Source organism: Mus pahari, chromosome 3 (assembly GCF_900095145.1).
Source record: "Mus pahari chromosome 3, PAHARI_EIJ_v1.1, whole genome shotgun sequence".
NCBI classification, from domain to species: domain Eukaryota; kingdom Metazoa; phylum Chordata; class Mammalia; order Rodentia; family Muridae; genus Mus; species Mus pahari.
Window position 1 is genome coordinate 115,220,136 of NC_034592.1, and position 25,589 is coordinate 115,245,724.

A 25,589-nucleotide genomic window follows, 5' to 3' on the forward strand; every position below is an offset into this window, starting at 1 on the left:
AGAAGGAGAAGGAGAAGGAGAAGGAGAAGGAGAAGGAGAAGGAGAAGGAGAAGGAGAAGGAGAAGGAGAAGGAGAAGGAGAAGGAGAAGGAGAAAAGGAGAAGAAACGACAACAAATCTATGTATGGTTGACTCTTGGTATCAGAGGTTGTGGTGGTTTGAACATACTTAGCCCATGGGAAGTAGCTCTATTAGGAAGCATGACATGGTTGGAATAGGTGTGGCCTTGTTGCGGGAAGTGTGTCACAGTGTAGGTGGGCTTTCAGGTCTCTATGCTCAAGCTCTGCCCAGTGTGGAAGAGACCCTCTTCGTGGCTAGCCTGCAGAAGACAGTCCCCTCCTGGCAGCCTTCAGATCAATATGTAAAACTCGCCACTCCTTCAGCACCATGTCTGCCTGGGTGCTGTCATTCTTCCTACCATGATGACCATGGACTGAACCTCTGAAATTGTAAGCCCCAATTAAATGTTTTCCTTTATAAGAGTTGCCTTGGTCAAGACATCTCTTCACAGCAAAGAAACCCTAACTTAGACAAACGTGAACTGCTTCTAGAAAATCCTCCAAACCAAACCAGAAGGCAGAGGTAAGTCTTTGTATGAATAACACTGTATTGGCATGTAACATACAGTCGTGAACACTCACCTCTATCTCAGAATCCCTAAAACTCTAAAATATTTAATATTATATGTATGTATATGCTTGAATTTATGTATATCACATGCCAGCAGAGGTCAGAAAAGGGATTGATTAAATCCCCTTGAACTGGAGTTACAGGCAGTCATGAGCCATCATATGCACATCAGGAACTGAACCTGGAAAATTTGCAAGAGCAGCTTGAACTCTCAACTGCTGAGCCATCTTTCCATCCTGATTCTAAATATTTTGATCCCTTAATGATTCAATCTATAAAATCCATGGATATTAAGAGCAAATATAAAACACTCTTGACAACTGGGAAGTGGCTAGACAAAAACATTAGGCAAGGAAGAAAAAAAAATAAGATTAGGAACAGAAATAAGTAAGGAGTGGTGATAATAAATCCCAGGGCTCTACTCAGGAGGCAGAAGCAAGTGGATCTCTATGAGTTCCAGGCCAGCCAGGGCTACACAGTGAGACGCTGTCTCAGCAAGCAAGCAAGCAACTAACCAACCAACCAACCAACCAAGTGAAAAAGAAGGAAATAAGGAAGATGTGCCAAAGAAATGCCCCCATACTTAATAGCACTTGCTCTTCCAAGAAAGTTTAGTTCCCAGTACCCACATGGCAGCACACAATCAGTGACTCCAGTTCCTCTTCTGGCCTCCACTGCACACATGGGACAGTCATATACATAGGCAAAACATTCATATACATAACATAAAAATACATAAATCTTAAAAAGGAAAAAGAAATAAGGAAATGTATTTAGTGAAGCAAATCCCAGGATGACAGACAAGCTGAGCTGGTGATACACTTGGCAAATGCCCACTGAAGACAGTGATGGACCTGACGCCTCCAGCAATCAGTATATCCAGAGGAGGCTGGATCCCCTGGAACTAGAATTATAGTCAATTGTAAGCTGTCAGCTGGGTGCTAGGAATCAACTGTAGGTCCTCTGGAAGAGCAGCCAGTGCTCTTAACTACTGAGCCATCTCTTCAGCCCTAGGCTTATTTTAATAGTAAGCACAGATGTCCTTTACTGTAAATGAAAATAAAGTTGTTTTTTTTTTAAATAAATGATTGGACTGGAGGAATGGCTTAGTGGCAAGAGGTACTTGCCGCTGAACCTGACTACATGAGTTTGATCCTGGGAACCCACATGGTGAACGGGAGATGAAATATATATATATGGTATATAAATATTTTAAAAAGCACTTACTTTGTATTTATTTATTGATTAGGTATGTTAGTTTTTGTTTTTTTAAGACAGGGTCTCACCATGTAACCCTGACTAGCCTAGAAGTCACTACATCCAAGTTAGCCTCAAGCATGCCATTCACCTGCTTGTGCCTGGGACTGAAAGCATTTGGCACACTTCTATGCATTTATAACATGAATAAATGTAACTATACACTTAGAGGATTTCACAGTATATAAATTAAGACTAAATAAAAATATCATGACATAGTATTTCATACCATACTCAATTCATTTGGTTTTTGATAAGACAAGAGAATGTAGGACTAGGAATGTCCTTTCTTGTACCTTTTCAATAGGACAATTTGCCAATATCTATCAACACTTTAGGTACTGTCTAACAACCTTACCACTAGGCCATTGTTCCCCATAATAGATGTTGCTGCAGTATCATTTAGAATGTCAAAACTAACTTGGCCAGGCAGTGGTGGCACACGCCTTTAATCCCAGCACTTGGGAGGCAGAGGCAGGCTGATTTCTGAGTTCGAGGCCAGCTTGGTCTGCAGAGTGAGTTCTAGGACAGCCAGGACTACACAGAGAAACTCTTGTCTCAAAAACAAAACAAAACAAACAAAAGAAAAAAGAAAAAGAAAAAGAAAAGGAAAAGGAAAAGGAAAAGGAAAAGGAAAAGGAAAAGGAAAAGGAAAAGGAAAAGGAAAAAGAAAAACCTAAGACCAGAGCTGAGGCTGGCGGCGCAGGTTTGTGAGCCCAGATTCCCTGGAGACTGAGACAGGACAGGACTACTTGGGCTACAGAAGTTGAGGCAGCCAAATAGCTTGGTAAGAGAGATGTTGCCTCATCTTTTTTAAAGTAAAAAAATGGGGGTGAGGTAGGGAGGGGCGCACTGTGGGCACAGCTTGGTGGTTAAGCATGCTAAAGGCCATGGGTTTAATCTCTTATACTGAAACAAACAAAACACAAAAACATTACACTGCCTGTCCATCAAGCTTTGGGTAAGAACAGTAGAAATGGAAGAGGGAATGAATAATGCTTCTTAGTGCTATGCAAGGGTTCAAGGCCAGCGATTACACTGCAGAGCGCCAGGAAGGGGTAAGAGAACAGGCTACTGCCATGGTGACCCCAGGACAGCCAACAGCAACACACTCAACAAAGCTTTGCTAATAATAAGCAAAGCCAAAAGCAAAAAAAGCAAAACAAATATTTACCTCCTACCTTGTAATTAATCTGAGGGTCAAGACTGTACACGTTTATTTTCTAATCTACTTACTGACGGGCTCTAGCAGGCCCCAGCATGGCAAACATGGCTCTGACTGACCTTCCCCTTCCCCTCTTTCTTGCTAAACTTTACATTCCTAAAGCTAGCCACCAAGGTCTAATCCCTTATTTGGCCACTTCCTCCTCCTGAGGCTGACCACCAAGGTTCAGCTATTAAAGTACCCAAGTCCAGCAACCAAAAGGCCCCCTCTGGCTCACCTACTTAACATGCCAATCAAACGAGCCAACTCATCCTAACATGGGTTTCCCCTAACCACCATTTACCTATGGGCCACATCTGTCCACTCTCTATCCAGAGGCAGTCCTTTGTAGCCCCTCCCATGGGGCAAATATCCCTTCTCACTCTCCCTTGTTCCCTTTACTTCTCCCTCATCTTCTGTCTTTGTCTCACATTCCCTGCCTTTTGTTCTGGAGTAAATAAATCTCCTTTTAATGAGAACTTGGCATGGGGCGTCCTGTGTGGACACTGAATTTGGCCTAGAGGAGTCCATCATCTTATCAGCATTCACCTAAGAGTTCGTGCATCTCTCCCAGGTTCTTCCTAAAGTGTACAATGGACGAGGTCAGTCCAGGTGGCTCCAGGGACAAGGGCCTCCTGGCAGAGCTCTATGAAGAAGCACACAGCTCCGCTGCTTGTGTTTTAGGAACACCCATGGTGCTCTGGACTGGTGCACTGTTACTGCAGCTGAGTTCCGAGATCAAGGCTGAACCAAATCCTAGTTGGAGAAAAGCTAGTGGTGAATTAAAATCTAAAGCAACCTTAGACCTAGCCGGAGGTGCTCTGCAGGGATGGAGTCCACTTCTCACCCACCCATGCCCAATCCTAACCTCATCCCGTGGCTTCTCTGTTATGTAGCATCTTCAAGGCTCCAGTCCAAACCAAGCTTGGTCACACACCACACGTTCGTTCCTGTGGAGGTTCAGGTCTATGACAATTACCTAGAAGACTGAAGCAGGAAGCTCACAAGTTCAAGGTCTGCCTAGGCAGAGTGAGTCTGAGGTCAGCCTGGGATATGGAAGTTTAAAGTTAGTAGACAAGTCTTGGTAACTTAATTCCTTGTCTAAAATAAAAATAAAATAAAAATTAAGAGCGAGGCCTGCCGCTCCGTGGTTAGAATATTTACCTAGCATGTTCAAACCTCAGTTCCAACAAAACAAAACTCTCCTCTTGTCACACAAAATACTGTCTTTTCTTTTTTTCTTTTGATTTTTTTCAGGACAGGATTTCTCTGTGTAGCCCTGGCTGTCCTGGAACTCACTCTGTAGACCAGGCTGGCCTCAAAGTCAGATGCCCCTGCCCCTGCCCACCAACACCCCCGGTGCACAAAATATTTTCTAAGATATTACTTTAGAAGACTACCTGCAAAATCCACCTTGCTCTCAGCTGGACTTTTTTTTTTCATAGATTTAAACATCATGTCCTTAGCACAGGGCTTTGATTGGAAACACAAGCACACTGAGTCACTTCTAAAGCAGTGTTGGTGAGTTTATCAGAATACATCACAACTGTTCTTTATTCTTAGTTGTGGTTGTTAGTTACTATGACAGTTTACTTACTAAACTTCATCCCAAGTACACATCTATACACAGGAAAGGTGCCGTTCACACAGGGCTCAGTTCTCTGAAGTGTGTGCCCATGCACAACTCATGGACCGACTGGTCCACATCCTAGAGTAAAGGGCTTCTTTCCTGCCAGGCCTCGGGTCAGAGTGAGGAAGCAGGAGTTAGTGCCCATCAGGACAGCAAAGTCCCTGCTCCATGTTGCTCGAATACTACAAAAATCAGGACTTAGTTACACACTGGGATGGTCACACCCTGCGTCTAAAGCTAAAGGGTGGGCAGCTCTCCGGACTTCCTCTAGAACCATTAAACGGCAACGTTGGGTGGCTTCAGTGAGGATTGTCACCCACACGCATAGGTGCCTCTGCACTTGCTCTTCGGCATGGTTGAGGAAGGTTATAAACTTTTAGGACTTATCACTGGGGACAGGCTTAGAGAATTCACGGCCCCAGCCCTCCTCCAGTTTGCTCTCTGCTTCCTGTGAGTAGCCGGACATATGATCTCTCAGCTTCTAGCTCTGACCACCTGCTGCCACGCCTCTGCTGTGACTATGGACTCGCCCTTCTTCCTTCTAGAAGTTGCTTTGGCCATAGTATCTTATCATGGCAACAGAAAAGTGACATGTACCTGTACATACATTTACAATGGAAACCCAGAGCCAGGCTTAATGGCTATCTTGGGGACAGCCAGCACAGCCCTAGCCATGAGCCTGGCCATGCAGACTGATTAGTTTCCACTCTCACAGCTGTTCTTGGGTGAGCTAGTCCAGCGTTCTCCAGTGGGCTAGAGGCAAATGAGCAGAGGAATTCCAGTCTGACCTTCAATAAGCCAGCATGAACCTGGGTTTTTGTTTGTGGTTTTTATTCAGAAATTTGTATGGATGGGTGGTTGGATGGAAGGAAGGAAAATTTTTAAGTGATTAGAATATGAATAAAGAAATGTATTTTCCTTTCTAAAACAATGCAAAGTCAGAAAAATGTAGCTTACCAAAATAAAATCTTCATAACTACCAGAAAAGAGGCACACTGTAGCAATCACCACTGTAAGTGGTATCTTAGTTAGGGCTTTACTGCTGTGAACAGACACTATGGCCAAGGCAAATCTTACAAGGACAGCATTTAATTGGGGTTCAGAGGTTCAGTCCATTATCATCAAGGCAGGAACATTGCAGCATCCAGGCAGGCATGGTGCAGGAGGAGCTAAGAGTTCTACATCTTCATCTGAAGGCTGCTAGCACTCTGACTTCCAGGCAGCTAGGGTGAGGGTCTCTCAAAGCCACCCCGACAGTAGCACACTTCCTCCATCAAGGCCACACCTCCAAATAGTGTCCCTCCCTGGGCCAAGCACACTCAAACCACCAGAAGAGGTGTAACAGGGTACAGGGCATGGAGCCTCCGTGGTTGAGTGCTTGCTGCCAGACCCCCGGTTAAGCAAACGCCTAAGGCTCATTAAGTTACCATCTTCTGGCCTCTACAGCACCACACTGCATAATTCACACAGGCACATACACTTAAATAGAAAGCAAAATAATTTAAAGTAAAACTAACACGTATAATAGGTACAACATGAAAAAGTAGTCCTTTAAAATGGATTGCTTACACCTGAAAGTAAGGGGACAGCGCTTTGAAAACTGCAGGTTGCACAATATCTCTAGTAGGATCCTCCCCTTATTGAGAAATAGTAACTATCTATACATGTGTTTATATATACCGATGAGCGCATCCCTTGGGCTGCTTTGAAGTGGGAAGAGGGGCATAAGACTGAGAACTTCCTAATTAACACAATTCTGAAAAATCTGAATTATTTTCTAACATGTATATGCTTCTTTTGATATAGAGCTATAAATCCCATACTTGGGAGGGAGGCTGGATGATCATAAGTTCAAGGTCAGCCAGGGCTACAATGAGATCTTATCAAAAAATAAGAAAAAGCTTAAAGAATTAGTTTAAAAATAAAATAAGTGTTCCCCAAGGACAAATTTCAAAATTCACAATTAAGATCTCATTTTAGGGCTGGTGAGATGGCTCAGCAGGTAAGAGCACCCGACTGCTCTTCCAAAGGAGCAGAGTTCAAATCCCAGTAACCACATGGTGGCTCACAACCATCCGTAACAAGATCTGACGCCCTCTTCTGGAGTGTCTGAAGACAGCTACAGTGTACTTACATATAATAAATAAATAAATCTTAAAAAAAAAAAAAAAAAAAAAATTTAAAAAAAAAAAAAAAAAAAAGATCTCATTTTAGCCCCAAAATTATATAAAATGCAAACAAAGTCCCAGACACATGAAAGACTTATTTGGGGGAAGTGTTAATGATGATCTGACAGATGTGGCCTCCTAGCCACTAAAAAGGGTCTAAGGAACAACCCCGGCCTGACAGTGAGAGAGCATCCTTTAACTTAAGAGTCCCTCCCTCCCACCCCACACTCTGGGACAAGAAAACTCACCCTCCATTCACAGGTCACAGGCCTTAAATCAAAGTGCAGAGCTGGGGTGGGGGGGTGGGAGGTGGGGTGGGGGTGGGGGTGGGGTGGGGGTGGCGTGTCATCCCACTCCTCCTACAGAGGAACATTCATCCCTGTTGCTTAGTAGCACAGTTATAACGGAGCCACAAGATTATGCACCTCTAACAAAAAAAATCCCAATTTGATAACAAAGTGCACAGAATTCCATACCACAAGACTTTGCTTAATGTATACAACTAATTTAAAGTATTGTATAAAGTTACCTTCAAGCTGTATGTATTAGAAGTATAGAAAACATAAAAACAAATTTCATGTTTAGAGTTGAGTCCTATCCCTAAAATCTCACTGTACAAACTCAACTTAAAAAAAGCCAAACACTTATCATGGTCCTAGGCATTCTAGATAAGGGGTTTCAACCTATGCAGTTGCCAATCTTTGATTTCACACAGAAAACACATAAAATGACCAAAAAGTGTGGAGCAGAAATAATTCAGAATTATCAGCATGCTATTTTACCAGGCTTAACATCAATCTCTGATCTCACCATCATCTCCCTGGAAGACGTTTATTGCTCAGCAGCAAAAAAGAGCAGAAGTCAGGAAGAGCATCAGCCCCACGTCAGCCCTCTCAGCTGCCAGGCTGTGGTGTCCGTTTAACAGAAGAAACAGTAATCAGCTGAGAGAATCGGCGTCATGATCTAAATAACGAGGACGGAAAGGTCCTGAGTGCAATTAAGGCAGAGCAGGCAAAGTCAGCGCAGTGGCTGGGCCTCCTGCTCCTAAGGGTTGAGAGAGACGCCTTACCCCGGGATGTAAATAAGCTAGGAAAATGGTTTTTGTTGTGGGTGTTCCTTTGTTTTGAACACTGAACGAGTAACTAAGTGAATGGAGAAAAAGACAGAAGCATAGACCTGCCCTAGCCTGAGACCTAGTACCTTTTCAGTCCTTCTACATACAACCTTCATGCCAAGAAAGCCCCTCCACTCTGAAAATCAGAAGAGTAGTCATCACTTTCAGCTCAATATTTCTGGTCAAAGTAAATCTTAAATAGCTATCAAAACAAAAACAAAAACAAACAAAAAAACCAGCCAGCCAGGCATGGCGGTTTATACCTTTACTATCAGAGCTCACTAATTAATGTAGTCCAGGCTGGCCTGCAACTCATAGAGATCCTCCTGCCTCTGCCTCCCGACTGCTAGAATTAAAGGGGTATGCCTCCATACGAAGTATATAATTATCTTGAATAAAAAACACGTATTGGGCAGTGGTGACACGCACCTTTAATCCCAGCACTCGGGAGGCACAGGCAGGTGGATTTCTGAGTTCGAGACCAGCCTGGTCTACAAAATGAGTTCCAGGACAGCCAGGGCTACATAGAGAAACCCTGTCTCGGAAAAAAAAAAAAAAAAAAGAAAGAAAGAAAGAAAGAAAAGAAAAAAACAAAGCCTGTATCAATGGCTGGAGAGGGGGCAGGGGTTATGAGCATGACTGCTTTTTCTGGACCTGAGTTTGATTTCTAGCATTCGTGTCAAATGACCCAAAACTGCCTGTGACCCCAGCACCGGAGGATCTTAAATATAAAACTCTTAAAAATACATACCTGCAAAATTATTTTGGAAAAATAACTAAATGGGTATAACTGTATTCACTTTCATGGTAGAACAATGACCAATATTTAAGGATTGTCTAAATAAGTTATGACAACAATTATTTTTACCATAAATACCACAGAGCCAACATGGTGTCCATCTGCTGACTTGGGGATGAGTCAACCCATCTGGTAGCAACAGGAAGGTAACCAGCAGAGCACACTCATGTCCACGTCTGCCCATCTGGAGCCAGCCGAGTATAGAAAAACACACCTACACATGCTCCAGCACTCGACACTGAGGCCAAAGAGTCAGAAGTGTGAGGCCCACCTAAACGACATAAGGCCCTGCCCTCCAAAACTTAATTAGTTAATTAAAAGCCTAGTTATGGGTGAGAGGTGAAAGAGTCAGCTTAGTAGTTAAAAGCACTGGCTGCTCTTGCAGGGGGTCCTGGTTCAGTTCGTGGCACCTTACAAGCACATCCAGTTCTAGGGGATCCAACTCAGTCTTGCACACAAAGTAAAAATAAATTAATCTCACACATATACACACACAAAGTATAAACTATGAGACTCTCAAGGATGTCAGGTGATGAGAATTTTTTTATTTCCTCTTTGAAACCTGCATACAATGTATTTTGATCTTACCCATCCACACATACATACCATCTATGTCCAGCTCCTTCCTCCGTGAGCTCACGGGCACTCTCCCTCCCAGCTCACACCCCCAACCCTGACTACCCCTCCAGCAACTGTCAGGAGCTCTTCAACCAGGGCAGGGCCTAGAAGCCCCACCAACATCCTAGACTAAAACTTACTAGCTTGATCTTTATTTTCTGGTTTAGGATTTTTTTTTTTTAATGTGTATGAGCACCTGCATGTCAGCACGCACGCTGCCTGATACCTGTGGATGGGAAGATGGCCCTTGGAGATGGAGTTACAGATTGTTATAAGCTGCCTGCCATGTGGGTGGTGAGATTTAAGCTAGGGTTCCCTGAGAGCGTCCAATGTTCTTTTTTTTTCTTTCTTCGAAACAGGGTTTCTCTGTATAGCCCTGGCTGTCCTGGAACTCACTTTGTAGACCAGGCTGGCCTCGAACTCAGAAATCCGCCTGCCTCTGCCTCCCGAGTGCTGGGATTAAAGGCGTGCACCACCCCGCCTGGCTGCATCCAGTGTTCTTAACCACTGAGCTACCATCACTCAAGGCCCACACCACTACTGATACAAATTCTCAATATGTAGAAAATACTTGTAACGCATATATTTTTAAAAGATATGTGTACATGTGCTTTCTGATGCCTAGGCTACATTTTATAAAAAATATGCAAATCAAATTATTAAGTATAACTGTACCCAATAACTTAATTGTAAATATCTTCAAAAAAATCTTGAAGATATTTTTCTTTACTGGCCTACGTCTTAGTTAGGGTTACTATTACTATGATGAAACACCATAACCAAAAGCAAGCTGAAAAGAGCTCATTTGGCTTACACTTTCAGAGAAGGGAGCCAGGACAGGAACTCAAACAGGGGAGGAACCTGGAGGCAGGAGCTGATGCAGAGGCCATGAAAGGGTGCTGTTTACTGGCTTGTTTCCATGGTTTTTGCTCAGCCTGCTCTCTTATAGAACCTAGGACCACCAACCCAGGAATAGCACCACCCACCATGGGCTGGGCCTCATCAGTCATATTAAAGAAAATGCCTCGAGCTTCTGTCAAGCTGACATAATACTATCCAGGACATCATGTTTAATTTCATATTACAAACAGGACAATATGTTCTCATCTCTGGAAAAACGGATAGAAAATATTAGGGCTTCACCATCCTAATTTTGACGATAGACATAATAAAAATACAATTATATTATATCTTGGCAAAAGTTGGTAAAGTTTAAAAGTCGAATGGCAATTACCAATGTCAAACACACCTTAACCAAAAAAAAAAAAAAGCATAGCAATCGGGCTTTCCCTTCCATGTGAACAGTTAACCTTCAATCATACTGAAAAGGCACGAACCAAAACTTCCTAAAGCCTTGCCCAAAATGTCTTGGCGTGATCACAATGAGGTGATAAGCACATTACAGTGACTCTGAACTCAAAACCAAAGAGCTGGAAACAGGTTCTGCCCAGACCTCGGCAAGTGAGAGGGCAACCAATCACGGAACAGTTAGAAATGCCGCAGCCCCACCCCCTCCAAGGGGCAGGGGAGGACACATAGGGGTTGGACTCATACCCTGCTGGCAGCAGCTCACCAGCTGCTTGGGAAACAGAAACAGACCTGTCTGTCTCCTTTCTCAGTTGTGAGAAGTGCCAAGGTGCACTCGCAGGCCCTCAACAGGACACAGAATCCTACTGGATACCTGAAAGCCACAAACAGGACCTCAGAGTCAGAATGACCGGGAAGCCCTAATCCTATTAAAGACATGATTTCAGACGGCAAAAGGAGCCTCAGTTCGAATAAAGCCCAAAATCCAGCATCAGAGTCGTCTGGGGCTTTCATCTAAGCATAATGAGGACAGTTCTGAATTTTATCTTGTCATTCATTCTACTGGAGCAAAAGGATCAAAAAGAGCACTCCAACCAAACCCAGACAGACATTACATGCCCTAAGCCTTAGGGCATAGGTGTTCCCACACCCAAGTACCCAAACTTAGAACCTGAACAGAAAGTCTGGGAATCACACCTACCACCCCTCCCTGGCTCTCTGTGGGTAACAGCACAGCCTCTAGTCTACCTTACTTTCACTGCAAAAATAGCACTGAAAAAATCTGGGGGTGCTGGAATCATGGCCACCTGCAAGATGGCTCACAACCGTACTCCATTTCCAGGGAATATCGTGCCCTCTTCTGACCTCCCCAGGCACCAGACATGCCTGTGGTGCACACGCATAAATATATACAGGCAAAACGTTCATACTCATAAAATAAATCTAAAATAAATATCTTTAAAAGTCTAAATTCAGGTGGTAGCTGGTTTTTCTGTGAATATTTTAGTACATATTTAATTTGTAGTATAAGATATACTTAAAATCATGGTCTGAAAGATTTTTCTTCATTCTTTAATAAAAAGCAAACAAAAAACTTTTTTGAGGGGAGGAATTGTTTCTTTGTTTTGAAACAGGTTCTCTCCATGGAGCGCTGGCTGCCTTCAATATTAAAGATCCACCTGCGTCTTGTCTCCCCAATGCTGTCACGCCATGCTAAAATTTACTATTTGAAAAACAACATTTCTATCAAGCAGTGATGGCACATGCCTTTAATCTCAGCATTCGGAAGACTCAGGCAGGCAGATCTCTGAGTTCAAGGCTAGCCTGATCTACAGAGAGTTCTAAGACAGCCAGGGCTACACAAAGAAACCTTGTCACGGGATGGGGAAAAGGGAGGAAAGAAGAAAAAAGAAAAAACATTTCAAATTGGAAAACTAAACCCAAGAAGAATGATCTTCAATAAAATTTATTTCACAAATGCATCATAAGATTACAAAGAAACTAGATTATTTTATGTAGATTATGTAGAAACTAGAATATTTTATTAAAACACTAATATCCTTGATATAAGAACTATTAAGAAGAACTATTATAAACCACCAGGAAAAACAGACTGAGAAAACTTGAAAATAAATAAGCCTGACAAAATATAAAAAACAAAATCATTAAAGTGCATCATAAACTGGAGGAGATGGCTCTGTGGAGCACTTACTGCTCTTGTGCAGGACCTAGGTTCAGTTCCCAGTGCACACATGAAAGTCTGGCAGGCATGTGGGCCACGTGCAAGCCCAACACAGGATCCCTATTGTTAGCACCAGGACACTGCAAGGCCTTGCCCAACCATGTGACACTAGACCTGCGTTGCCAGGACAATGACCCTCAATCCCACAACTCACCTGGCTCAGTCCCCACCCCCATTGATGTAATGTCATTCTCCGTATAAATTAGGGGATCACCCCCTCTTCCTCTTCTCCTCCTCTCTTCACCCCGCTCTCTTCTCTTCTTCTTTTCCCCCTTCCCCCCTTTCTCCTTCTCCCCTCTCTACTCTTCTACCCACTTTGCCGCTCCCCATCCCTGCTTAATAAACCTCTCACGTGGAATCACCTTGGCGTGGTCTGCTGTTTGGTTTATCCGCTCAAATCATATATATTAATATTGCTTAATAATGCTAATTCATAAAACCTATGGCAAGCTGATAGTAAGATTTCCTGATATTCTAGGTTCTGGCAAGAGACCCTGCTTCAGTAAATAAAGTGGAGAGCAATTGAGAAAGACATCGAACACACACACACACACACACACACACACACTCACAAGGGAACATTCAGAGACTAAGGACACACAAAAATACACATGCAAATGAAAATAAAATTCCAGCAGGGCGTGATGGTGCACGCCTTTAATCCCAGCACTCAGGAGGCAGAGGCGGGCAGATTTCTGAGTTCAAGACCAGCCTGGTCTACAGAGTGAGTTCCAGGACAGCCAGGCTATACAGAGAAACCCTGTCTCGAAAACAAAAAAACAAAACAAAATGAAAATAAAATTCCATCACATTGCAAATGATGCTCCTTTCAAAAATTTAAGTAACCAGAAAAATGCACCTAGATTTACAAGCAAGGCTAATCTCCATTGTATCTATTCACACAGCAAGAGAAATGGGGGGCAGGGTAGAGGAAGCTCAGAAGCTAAAGACTCAACAGAAGGATTTATCATGTAAAAAGTGATGCATTCCAGACATTCAGTTGCATTCCTAAGGCAGAGTGGAAGGGTTTTGGTTTTACTGCCCTCCATTTCTTTATTGGAGGGCTCACACCTTGGCATGCACATGGAAATAAGGAACTAATCTGTCACAGTAAGGTCTCCTTCCAACCTGTGAGCCATGGGCATAGAAGCCAGGCTGTCAGCTTGGTGACAAGCATCTTTACCCACTGTGCATTCTCATTGGAAGTTTTAAAAGCCCACTGACCTCTGTGTTGACAGCTGTACATAATGTGTGGATGTATACACAGACATACTTACACATAAAACAAGCAACCCTGAGTATTCAGAAAGCAATGGCTACTTCACCACACCCCCCCCCCCCGTTTCATTGTTGGGGAGCAGAAGGATGGCTTCTCACTTCCAGAGAGCCTTTCAGTGATTCTGACCAACAGCTTCATTGTTCTCTATGACATTCCTGAAACAGCTATGAATCGCCAATATATTTTTTTTTCAATTCATTTCTGATTACGAAGTCAGATTTCTGAGAAATGACACCCTCCAGGGATCCCTCTATCTCTGCTCTCTACACAGACCAATGAGGACAACTAAACACAGCCAGGAAAGGTCAATTTGCAAAACCACTTAATTTATCAGAAGAACAAAGTTTACAATGAGGGGGGCACTAAATTAAGACATGGCAAAGCAGACACAATATCCATGCAAAGAGACAGAGGCGTCAGTAACGTGTGTGTTTTCCTCCAATCCCGTTATCAACTGACTGTGCCAGGGCTTTGAAAGTGACACATGTCTGAGCTTTAAAGCACTGGATCTCAACCCTGGCTGCACAGTAAGATTGCCTGAAAAAAAAATCTTTAAAACTCTAATACTTGACTGAATGTTCACGCTGCACCTCAAACTCTGGGCTGAGGCCCAGCATCCACGGCTTCTCGACGTTCCCAGGTGAGTTCGGTTTGCTTTTCAGTTGAGGAGCACTGACTCCAAGCATCTTCTTTTCAAATAAATAATAAATACCCCATAAGGGTGACGGGGGGGGGGGTGTAAATCAATGGCCTGGGGTCAGCAATTTATTTATTTATTTATTTATTTATTTATTTTGGTTTTTTTTTTGAGACAGGGTTTCTCCTGTAATAGCCCTGGCTGTCCTGTAAGTCACTCTGTGGACCAGGCTGGCCTCCAAGTCACAGAGATCCACCTGACTCTGCCTCTGCCTCCTAAGTATTAGGATTAAAGTCAGCCACCGCCGCCACCCATCCACATTACTTTTTATGTCGTTACATTAACATAATCTGATCAACCAATTCCAGGCAATCACTATCAAAACCCCATCTGCCTTGTAGCAAAAGCTGACAGACTGATCCTGAAATTCCCAGAAAATACACAGGTCCAAGAATAGCAAAAGAACAAAGCCAGAGGCTTGTTATTTCCCAGCTTCCAAACTGAACAGAAAGCTTTGGTAATTCAGACAGGGTGGCATAAGGACACACCCAATGCTGGCATAAGGACATACATATAGATTACTGGGATATAACAGAGACCCCAGAAATAAATCTTAACAAATTCAGCTGGGCAGAGATTAAGTGTCTTTCCACCTGAGCTCACGTAAGACTGCACAGTGATAGACATCTTGCTGGAAAGTGGGACAGTCAAAATGAAATCTAGCAAATGTATTTTAGAAGTTGACGGACACCAAAAGAAATAAAAGTGTACAATTTCAAATGTGAAAAGAAATTCTATAGAGTTGAAGACTGCACTAAGTCGTCACTGAACAAGGAACTCACCTTGTGTCTGAAAGTTGTGTCTGACTAACTTGTCATGAGAAGTACTGTCCCAGACTCCCAGTCAGTCCACCTCCCAGACAAAAGCCAAGGGCTTAGACGAGCTTTCCACTCGTAATCCACTCAGCCCTGCAAGTGTCTACAGCGGACCCCAGACAGAGGGAGCGGGAAGGGAGCACACGTGCCCACCAGTGACTGGAAAGCGGGGGAACGCAAGGCCACATGGGCATCCCAGGAACTAAGGGGCTTCCAACATGACAGAGAACTCAGCAGCAAGGTGGGTGGACTAGCTGGGGAGAGGGGAAAGAGGGGAACCTGGTGCTGTCTATCTCCACTGGGCAATAACCTTTTTTTTTTTTAATGGGGGAAAAAAAAAACCCGTAACACTTCTCTGAGGAAGAGACCATTTTTCAAAGAGTCTGACAGAAAAGGGCAAGCAGCTACACAATATAATGGTCTGGCTAAACATTAGAAAGCTCTCGAAAGGACCTGACAGGGAAATATAACACATCCAATTCCTCCTGGCAAGAAATGTAAGGTCATACTCAAACCAGCCAGGAAGGGGAACTTACAGGAGAACTACACCAGTGACCAAGGCTGGTCCTACATGTTTCCAAGAGACACTCAGGGGCTCAGGGGTTAAGTCACTCAATAACCTGAGCTCAGTCCCAGGACCTTACGGCAGTAGAGAACTGATCCGCACATCCTGTTCTTGTAAGACTTTTAAAGCCCTCCACTCTGCCTAGGGTTGGCAGAGGTCCAGGTACAGCCATAGCAGAGCATCCAAGGCACTCACTCTGCTCTGCTTTGTTTTGGGGTAAGGTCTGTGTCATTCAAGTTCGCTTTGAACCACAGACCCTAGACTGACCTAAGACTCAGCCTCCCAAGTACTGGGACTACAGGCATGGGCCATTCTTCTCAGCAAAATATCTTTTAAATATTGGACTAGACAGACATCTCAGTGGTTGCGGTTAAGAGTACTAGCTTCTTTGACTTCAAAAGGATAATTCCTAGCACTCACAAGGGAGCTCAACTCTAACTCCAGTTCCAGGGGACCTGACACCCTCTTCTGGCCTCCACGGGTACTGCATGCATATGGTACATGTACATATAGGAAAAATACCCATACATGTAAGATTAAATTTAAAATATTTTAAAGTAAAATTTAAGAACCCTGTGTATAGCTGGGCAGTGGCAACCTTAGCACTCAGAAGAGGCAGGAGACTCAGATGTTAAAGGTCATCCTCAGCAACATAGGGTAACCTGGGCAACATAAGGTCTTTTCTCAAAGAGGTCTGGTAAGACAGCTTAACTGATGAAGGCGCTTGCCACTAAGTCTGACAACCTCAATTTGATCCCTAGGACCCAATGGTGGAAAGAATCAATTCAGAGTGGTCCTCTGACTGCACACCTGCAACTGTGATAAGTCTGCACACATGCAATAATAAATAAATGTTAAATGACTGACTGCACAGAGGCAGTTAAATAAAGGAGAAGAAAGAAAGATCAAACAGCACCCCTCATGGCCCTCATGGTACCTCATGGCAGGTCCAAACACTGACAATAACGAGTATGTTAGTAAGGTGAATTCATGAACGGTGATGGGAATAAACTGGAGGAGATAGTCCTTACCTCACACTGTACTCCAGTACAAGTGTGAGGGAAGGACTGTCTACAAATGTTAAAAAAACAAGAGAAAATATGAGTTAATATTTATGAGATCCTGGGTGTAGAGAAATTATGGAAAAGATTTTAAATCAAAGTTAAAGAATCCTCAACCTTAGGACAAAAGTGCAGATGCAGGTGAAGGAAAAGACCAAATGCAACACTGGGTGCAGATGGGGAGGGCCAAGGATGATCCTGGGGGCACAGACTAGGGATGGAATAGAAAACAGTTCACACTGGTGTTTAGATGGAGCATGGCTGGAAGGAAACGCCATGGCTTCAAAGACTTGGGCACATTTGTGGGACATGCTGTGAAGCCATATCATAAACGCTGAATAGCTCTAGATAAAAAGAAATGCATGAAAGCCAGGAGTGGTGCACACACCTTAAACCCAGCACTAGAAAGGCAGAGGCAGGTGGAGCTGAGTTCAAGGCCAGCCTGGTCAGAAAGTGAGTTCCAAGGGTACACAGAGAAGCCCAGTCTCAAAAAGAAAGAAAGAAAGAAAGAAAGAAAGAAAGAAAGAAAGAAAGAAAGAAAGAAAGGAAGGAAGGAAGGAAGGAAGGAAGGAAGGAAGGAAGGAAGGAAGGAAGGAAGGAAGGAAGGAAGGAAGGAAGGAAGGAAGGAAGGAAGGCCTAGTCAAAAGTCATGTATTTATTTGAGCAAAGAGAAGCCAGTTTTAAAAACAACAAGCTGAGGGAGGAGTACTGGGGAACTCCTCTATTAGCAAAAGGAGTCCAAGCTAGGGCACAGATCAGGAAACCGTAGAACTCAGACCTGAAGAGCAAGAGAAGATGCTACCACAGCCTCCTCCCAGTCACTGGCGCTTTTGGAATGGACATCTAAAGAAGCCACCCATTCCGGGCATCTTCTGGTGGCCTTCCACCAGGACAATGTCAAGGGCCCTTTTGCCTTCCTCTACCCCACCTCTAGCTGCTCTTGGCTGCACCGAGTGTGTGCTTCCTCCCACAGTCTCCTCATCTTTCCTTCCCTCTGCTCACCTCATCCCTCCATTACTGCTGGTCACACCCTCCCAGTCAAACCCCACCTCCGAAGCTCAAGTCCTTGACAAGCATGCAAGACCAAAGGGCACAGCAGGACTCCAGTCTAATTGTTGAGTTTGCAACTGACCAGCCTGGAGTCAAATCCTGACTCTGCTACTCAATGGCACTGCGACCATGAACATGCAGCTGAAACCTCCAAACCTAGGCATTCCCCACTGTGAAATGGGAACTGTAAACCCCACAGGGCTGTGACCAAACTACAGTAGTGACACACGCAGTGCCAGGTAGAGCACCCAGCACCCAGCCAGCTGACTTCTCTGCCCTCTTCATATCACCAGGAATAAGATCTGGAAGTGGAGTTGTATATCATTAATTCCCCAGAGTTTCAGGGCCATCTGAGAAATCAAACCCAATAGTTACCCTAGAGGTATGGATCAAACAGACTCAGCACTACTGACCCATACCCAGCAGCACACACATCATCCCACTGGTCCCTTCCCGGGCTAGCGGCCTCACCCTTGCAGGGTCTCCTTTACAGCTTAGATAGGTCCCTACAGACCTAACTCTTACTTAGCTTCACTCACTTCCAATGACAAAAATGGGAGGACTCAACTCTGTAAGCTTCCCACACATATTTAAGAAAAAATGGCTAGTCCAGGGAGACAGCAATTGGTAGAGTGCAAACAGGTGGATTCCTGGAACTGGATGGCCAGTCAACCCAGCCTACCAGGCCAGTTCCAGGCCAGTAAGACCTTGTCTCAATAAAAAATAAATAGCGGCTGACGAGATGACAATGTAGTTATGAGCATGGGCTCTCTTCCCGAAGACTAGGGTTCAATCTCAGTACTCATGGCTCCAAACACCGAGTCCAGGGCAGAGCTGCCTCTAAGAGCAGGGGTGCTCAGCAGCGCCTGGGATGAAAACAGAACCCACCACTCCCGACCCCAGGAAATAATCACAGCCTTTACTACTCTCCGGTCTCAGCCACCAAAACACACCTAATGGCTGGTGGGAAGATGGCTGGGTGGTTAAGAGAACTGGCTGTCCTTCCAGGGGTCCCAGGTTTAATACCCTCACCTATATGGCCACTCTCAATCACCTGCAACTCCAGTCCCAGAGAGACCTGATGCCCTCTTCCAGCCTCTAAGAATACTGCATGCACTGATAAACATTCAGGCAAAACACCTATACACACAAAATAAAAATACAATCTCAAAAAATAATGACAAATAAAAATAAATAAGTGTCAACAACACTCAAGGTTGTCCTCTTGTTCATACATGTATACAAACAGACACAGACAGACATGCATGCATGTGTGTGTACACAGTGGAGGTGTAACCTTCACCAGGTATTTAATGAGATGCCCAAGAGAATGAGAGACAGAAGTCTAGACATCAGGTGCTCTGAGAGGAACCTGTAAGTGAGCCTTTCCTGACAGGGCACTAGAAAAAGTTACTCCTCTTCATGGAGTCAACTCCCAGGAGTGCTAGGGACTGCCCAGACTGGGGAGTGGGGGGTGTTAAGTTAAGGCCACTGAGAAGATACCAAGGTGTACATCTGGAGACAGGAAGAGATCCCATTTGCCTCATTTCCTGACTGGAGTATGACACGTTTGTGCACAGCTTCACCCTGAACCTGCCCCTCAGACATTTTGTTTCAGGTGTCAGGCAGGAGCCTCTGTTGTCTGTCTGTCTGTCTTCCTCCATGACACACCCTTCCTCCTCTTCTTTCTCCTATTGTCCTCCTGTCTAGCCGTACCTTGGAATTCAGTCAATTCTTACTGTCTCCCCTCAGTAAATCACCACCGTTTGACCTGCCCACCACCTCAGCCCTACCCTATTCACACCAATTCTCAAACAGCAATGGCTAGACTAAATGTCCTTGTTGGGACCGGAATCAGGGCCAGGGGCGAAGCTCTGCAGAACCCCTGCTTAACATGCCAAAGCCATGGGTTCAATCCCCAGCATGAAAATTAAAGATAACCCTCTCCATACTCCGCCCTATGGAGTGAACTGTTTTACTCTCCCAACCAAAGAAATCCGTTTACCGAGCTCCTAACCCCACAATGTGCTCAGATTCAGGGAATGTTTTTAGTTGATAATTAAGGTTAAATGAGGTCTTACCATAAGGGGGACTCAATCTAGTAAGATTATAAGAATACCACTGGCATGGAATTTAGTGGTACAGCGCGCACAAGATCCTAGGTTCAATTCTTAGCTCTGGAGAGGGAGGGAGAGAGAAGACATTAAGAAACAGTCATGTGCTGGGCGGTGGTGGTGCACACCTTTAATCCCAGCACTCGGGAGGCAGAGGCAGGNGGATTTCTGAGTTCGAGGCCAGCCTGGTCTACAAAGTGAATTCCAGGACAGCCAGGGCTACACAGAGAAACCCTGTCTCGAAAAAAAAGAAAAGGAAAGGAAAGGAAAGGAAAAAGAAAAAGAAACAGTCATGTGAGTAGCACTCAATGAGAAAGTGGCTGTCTACGAGCCAGCCGGACAGAAGCTCTCATCAGAACTAGGTTGGCCAGAACCTTGACCTCCGACTTCCCAGTCTCCAGAATTGTGAGAAATAAATGACTGTTTTAAACCCTTCCAAGCGGATGGACAGACGGCCACATTGTGCCAGCAGTGTGAGCAGACTAGCTCAAGCCCCTCGTCCTTTCTGCTCCTGTCCCCACGCTGCCAGACTCCCTCGGGCCTCCTAAGATGCTTTCCAAGTCCTGCCTTCTGCCTCCTCCACTAGAGAGTGCCACATTCAAACACCAAGTACCATCAAACTCCCCAGGGTTTCTTTCTCCCTGCAGCATCTGACCACACAGATTACTGCCCTGGAAATAAAAGGCAGTCCAGCAATGGATGAGACGTAGATGAATGCCTGAGACTGGGATCAGGTGAAGGGAAGCTTACACGGGAGAGTCCTCGAAGTCCTTTGAGGCCAGCCTGGGCAACCTCGCAAGATTCAGTGTCAGGATAAATAGTAAAAGGCCCATGACAGGTTCAAGCTGAAAGCAGCCCGTAATTATGAAGTAGCCAACAACCTAGAACCTGGGGCAAGATAGAAGCAGTCAAGCCAGGAAGAGAATGGCAAGGACACAGAAAGCGCACAAAGGGCTCCTTTAAACCTAGCGGCTTCGCAGGCTTAAACTGGTCAAGAAGGACAGATGTAAAAGAACCCCAGGCCACACACACACACACACACACACACACACACACACACACACCTCACCAGAGAACTGGGGGAGTGGTGGGGTAAAAGAGTGAACGGGAGACCAAAGGACTCTGGGGAAGACTTAAGCATGAGGGTAAACTAGGCAGTGGCAGCCAGCCGAGGTGGCATGTGCCTTTAATCCTACCCCTGAAGGCAGAGGCAGACAGATTTCTGAATTCAAGGCCAGCCTGTTCTACAGAGTGAGTTCCAGGACAGCCTGGGCTACAGAGAAACCCTGTCTTGAAAAAAAAGTATGAGTAAATAAGGTTTTCTAAGCTTATACTTATCGGTTCAAAGTGCCATAAAAAGACAAATTACTGGTGATGAGTTAATTTTCTTAACCAAAAATGAGAAAACTCCTTAAACTATCAGTGGGATCAAATCCAGAACCCCCGACGGAGCCCAGGTTTCTTTAGAAACACCACAGAGTTGATGATAGCTGACTCAGTACTTCCCATAACAAGGAACTAACTAAACCTTAGACCTTTGGAGTACAGATGCCTTGGTTTTAACTCAAGAATGGTTTGTTCAGGAGCAACTGCCACCTAATTAATAGAAGAACCAGTAATGGATGGGGGGGGGGGGCTACACAAGCTTAATAATGAGACAAAGAGCTTATTCCAAAATATAGATCCACTAGACTGCTATACAAATGAGGGAGGCAGTATGGCATTCAAAACTTCTTAAACCAAGGGGGCTGGAGAGATGGCTCAGTGGTTAAGTGTACTTCCAGAGGTCCTGTGTTCAATTCCCAGCAACCACATGGTGGCTCACAACAATCTGTAATGGGATCTGATGCCCTCTTCTGGTGTGTCTGAAGACAGCTAGTGTACTCATATACATTACATAAATCTTTTTTTATTTATATTTTATTATTTATTTATCTGAGACAAGGTTTCTCTGTGTAGCTCTGGTTGTCCTGGAACTCACTTTGTAGACAAGGCTGGCCTCGAACTCAGAAATTTGCCTGCCTCTGCCTCCCAAGTGCTGGGATCAAAGGCATGCACCACCAGGCCAGGCACATTAAATAAATCTTAAAACAAACAAAAAACCCACAACTATCTAAACCATATACAACTACTCTAATTTTTTTCTTTTTGAGACCATTACATTTCTCCTTTCCCTTTCCTACTTTCAAAAACCGTCACATGTACCTCTCCCCAATCTCCTTTAAATTCAGGGCCTCTTTTCTCACTGATTATTATTGCATGCATATATAGATATGTACGTGTGTGTGTGTGTGTGTGTAGCATGCGCACACATACATATTCCTACATATGACTGTTCAGTTACTTATATGTGTGCTGGCAGGGCTGACCATGTGGCACTGAACAGCTGACTGGTCCTCTCCCTGGGGAGGACCACCTCTGCCACTCCCGGCTCTCCACGGTTGCCTACAGTTCTCGGTGTGGGGCTGAAGCCTTGTGGACTTCTCCCCATCCTCTCTAGCATGTCCACTGGTGTCATCCTAGCTCAGCTCACACCTGGACAGTCATATTGACTAAAGTACTTTTAAAAAACTGCGTGTGTGTGGTGTCCCCTGAGCGTGCTCTCAGGTTATGTGCAGTGTTCACACCACAGAGGCCAGAAGAGGGCACTGGAGTCCCTGGAGTTAACGATGGTTGTGACACATCGTGCAGGTGCTGGGAATTAAACCCAGATCCTGTAATTTAAGGGAAAAAAAGGGAGGGGAGCAGCCAGTGCTCTTAACTGCTGGGCCATCTCTCCAGCCCTCTAGTTAAGAAGTTTTTGTTTGTTTGTTTGTTTAACTTTCTTGTTGGACATGGTGGTACGCACGCACCTTTAGTCTCACTACTGAGATGTGGTAGATCTATGAATTCTGGCCAGCCACGGCTGCATATAAAGACCTTGTCTCAAAATAAATAAATATTCTGTGTTGTTTTACAAGGCTAGGTCTTGCCCTTTATCCCAGGCTGGCTCGGAGCCTGTCCTCTGCCCATCTCCACCAGCTAGGCTGAGTGGCTAAGATTATACATTTACATCACCACACCCAGCCTAATTGCTTTTTAGTAGAGGTTTTAACCTCAGCATAACGTGCCATACTCAGAAAACTAAGTACCAAGCAAGTATCTGGACTAAGGGGCGTGGGGAGGGCGACTGCAAACTGGGACTCAGAGCTCTCCCTAAGGGGCGCGGGGAGGGCGACTGCAAACTGGAGCTCAGAGCTCTCCCTGAGTTTGAGGCTGGCCTGGAGCAAGTTTCAGGTCAGCCAGGACAAAAAGAAAAAAATGCCACTATAAAGTTCTTCAAACACCCACTTTCTTTCCTCCTTCCTTTCCTTTTTTTTTTTTTTTTTTTTTTATTTTTTTTTATGTTTTGTTTTCTTTTTTTTTTTTTTGTTTAGTTGTGTAGCCCTGGCTGTCCTGGAACTCACTTTGTAGACCAGGCTGGCCTCGAACTCAGAAATCCGCCTGCCTCTGCCTCCCGAGTGCTGGGATTANGTGTAGCCCTGGCTGTCCTGGAACTCACTTTGTAGACCAGGCTGGCCTCGAACTCAGAAATCCGCCTGCCTCTGCCTCCCGAGTGCTGGGATTAACAGGGCCTCCTTTTAGCTACCAGATGTGTCATTAGTGCTAACACGGTGGACAGCCTCAACTGCCCAAAGCTGCTAGTAACTTTTGGATGAGTTAAGCTTAGAGAGTAGTAGTTCTACATCCCAAAGTGACCCTGATAAGGTCAACTATAACCCAGTAGAGAATCCTGAACTTCTAAGAGGTGAAGAAGGCCTCTCACAAACTTCAGAGTCAAACACCTTCAAGGAGCAGGCCAGCAAAGTCACACAAGATGAAAAGGCAGATGCAGACAAACGGAACAGGTGAGGCCTCAGCCCAGTAGCACTTAAACCACAAAACACTGAAAGATTCCAGCCACCCAGCCTAGCCTTCAGAAAGGAGAAAACTGCCTAAGGGAAGTCACATGGCCAGTTAATGACAGCTCAAACCAGGCGGTCTCAGGACTCAGATCCCAGATCCTCACATCCCTGGCCGCCTTAGTTCAGAGGACCCACGCGTCAGAAGGGATAGCATCTTCGCCATCATCCGGTCTCCCAGCACTGCAGAAAGCAGACTAACAGCTACTGCAAATGCCCCAGCCCCAGGTAGCCTTCAAAAAGCTAACTTTCTTCCCTGTGCACTTGCCCTCACCCCTTGCGCTGAGAATCAGGAGTTTCCCATCAGACCCGCTTAAAGTCCCCTCATCCTGAATGAAGGCCGAATTCCCATAGGCTACACGTACATCTAATGGGACATCTCCGGCCAAACAAGGGGGAGACAATTCTTCACCTTCCAGTTATTACACTCCAATGTCAATTTCTCGGTCAAGAGCGCAGGCAACAAGGCGAACCGGGACCCCTGCGAGGCAGGCCAGCGGGGAAAGGTCGCGAGGTTGGAGCAGCGGCATCTAAAATTACTCCGTGTCGCCTCCGCAAAGAGGGAAGGAAGCCAGACTGGAAACAGCACCGCCACCCCCCGCCCCTCGGGCTGACCCTGAATCCCCGGGCGCGGGGATGCGGGGCGCACCACCTGGGGAGGGGCGCGCAGCAAGCCACGCAGCACGCCGAGCCCACGGTGGCTGTCCCGGGGGCACCCGGCGGGGCAGCAGTGAGCGCCGGGGGACACACGGCCTGACACAGCAGCCGGGGCCGCCGGGCCGCGCGAGCCGGCGTGGGGGCGCAGGCCGCGCCGCGGGTGGGTGACAGCGCGCGGGGGCCGCGCAGGCCGGCCTCGTGGGCTCGGCGAGCAACCGGGGCCGCCGGCAGGTGCTGCCAGGGACCCGGCGTGGGGCTTGGGGCGCGGCGGCCCGGCTCTCACCTGCCTGCAGCTCGCTGGGCTCGCGTCCCGCCGATCGCACCGCTCGCGCCGCAGTGCCTGCCGCCGCCTTGGGTCCCCGCGGCAGCCGCCTGCAAAATGGCGCCGCGGAGGGGCGGGCCGGGGGCGGGAGCCGCGCAGCCGCCCGCCCCGCGCGCCGGCCCCTCCCCGCCCGACCCCCGGCTCCGCCCGCGCGCCCCGGGGCGCCGAGCCGCGGACCCTTCCCCACACACCTGCTCCGGGTGGGCCGCCTGGGATGCTCGACGCTCGCGGGCTCTCCCCTTCAGAGCCTCCTTTCTACCCTGCAGGACCCCAAGCCCTGCAGTAGCTGTGAGGTGACAGCAAGAGGGGTGCAGTGTACCCGGCCCAGTGGGGTACGCGCTTTAAAGCAATTTCGCGGCTTATCCAATTGGACCGTCAGGCTTCCGAACTCGCTGGGGGAAACAACCTCCTTGCTTATGCTGACGCGGGAGAAGACACACCAGGCTTGATTTCTCTGGGGCGTGTGTTCTCTGATAGAACGGGTTTGGGGCAACCTGCGATTCTGTATTTCTCAAGTGTCCCCCCCAGGGGATGCCTGCTGGATGGGCGCTTAGGCTGTTGAGTCAAAAGGCCGAGTGTCAATAAACACATAGCACTTAGGCCCGGCAGTCTTGCTCAGG

At 45.9% G+C, this 25,589-nt stretch overlaps 1 protein-coding gene across 2 annotated transcripts in view; it reads right to left on the reverse strand.

The window, feature by feature from the left end:
- Window positions 1–25,027, reverse strand: part of Slc23a2 (solute carrier family 23 member 2) — a 90,013-nt gene extending 64,986 nt beyond the window's left edge. Inside the window, exon 1 of one of the 2 annotated variants that reach the window (XM_021192548.1) lies at window positions 24,931–25,027. The gene's annotated coding sequence lies outside the window, so the exon portion shown is untranslated. The remainder of the gene's footprint in view (window positions 1–24,930) is intronic. The other variant, XM_029536183.1, reaches the window with a different exon arrangement.
- Window positions 25,028–25,589: the final 562 nt, after the last annotated feature.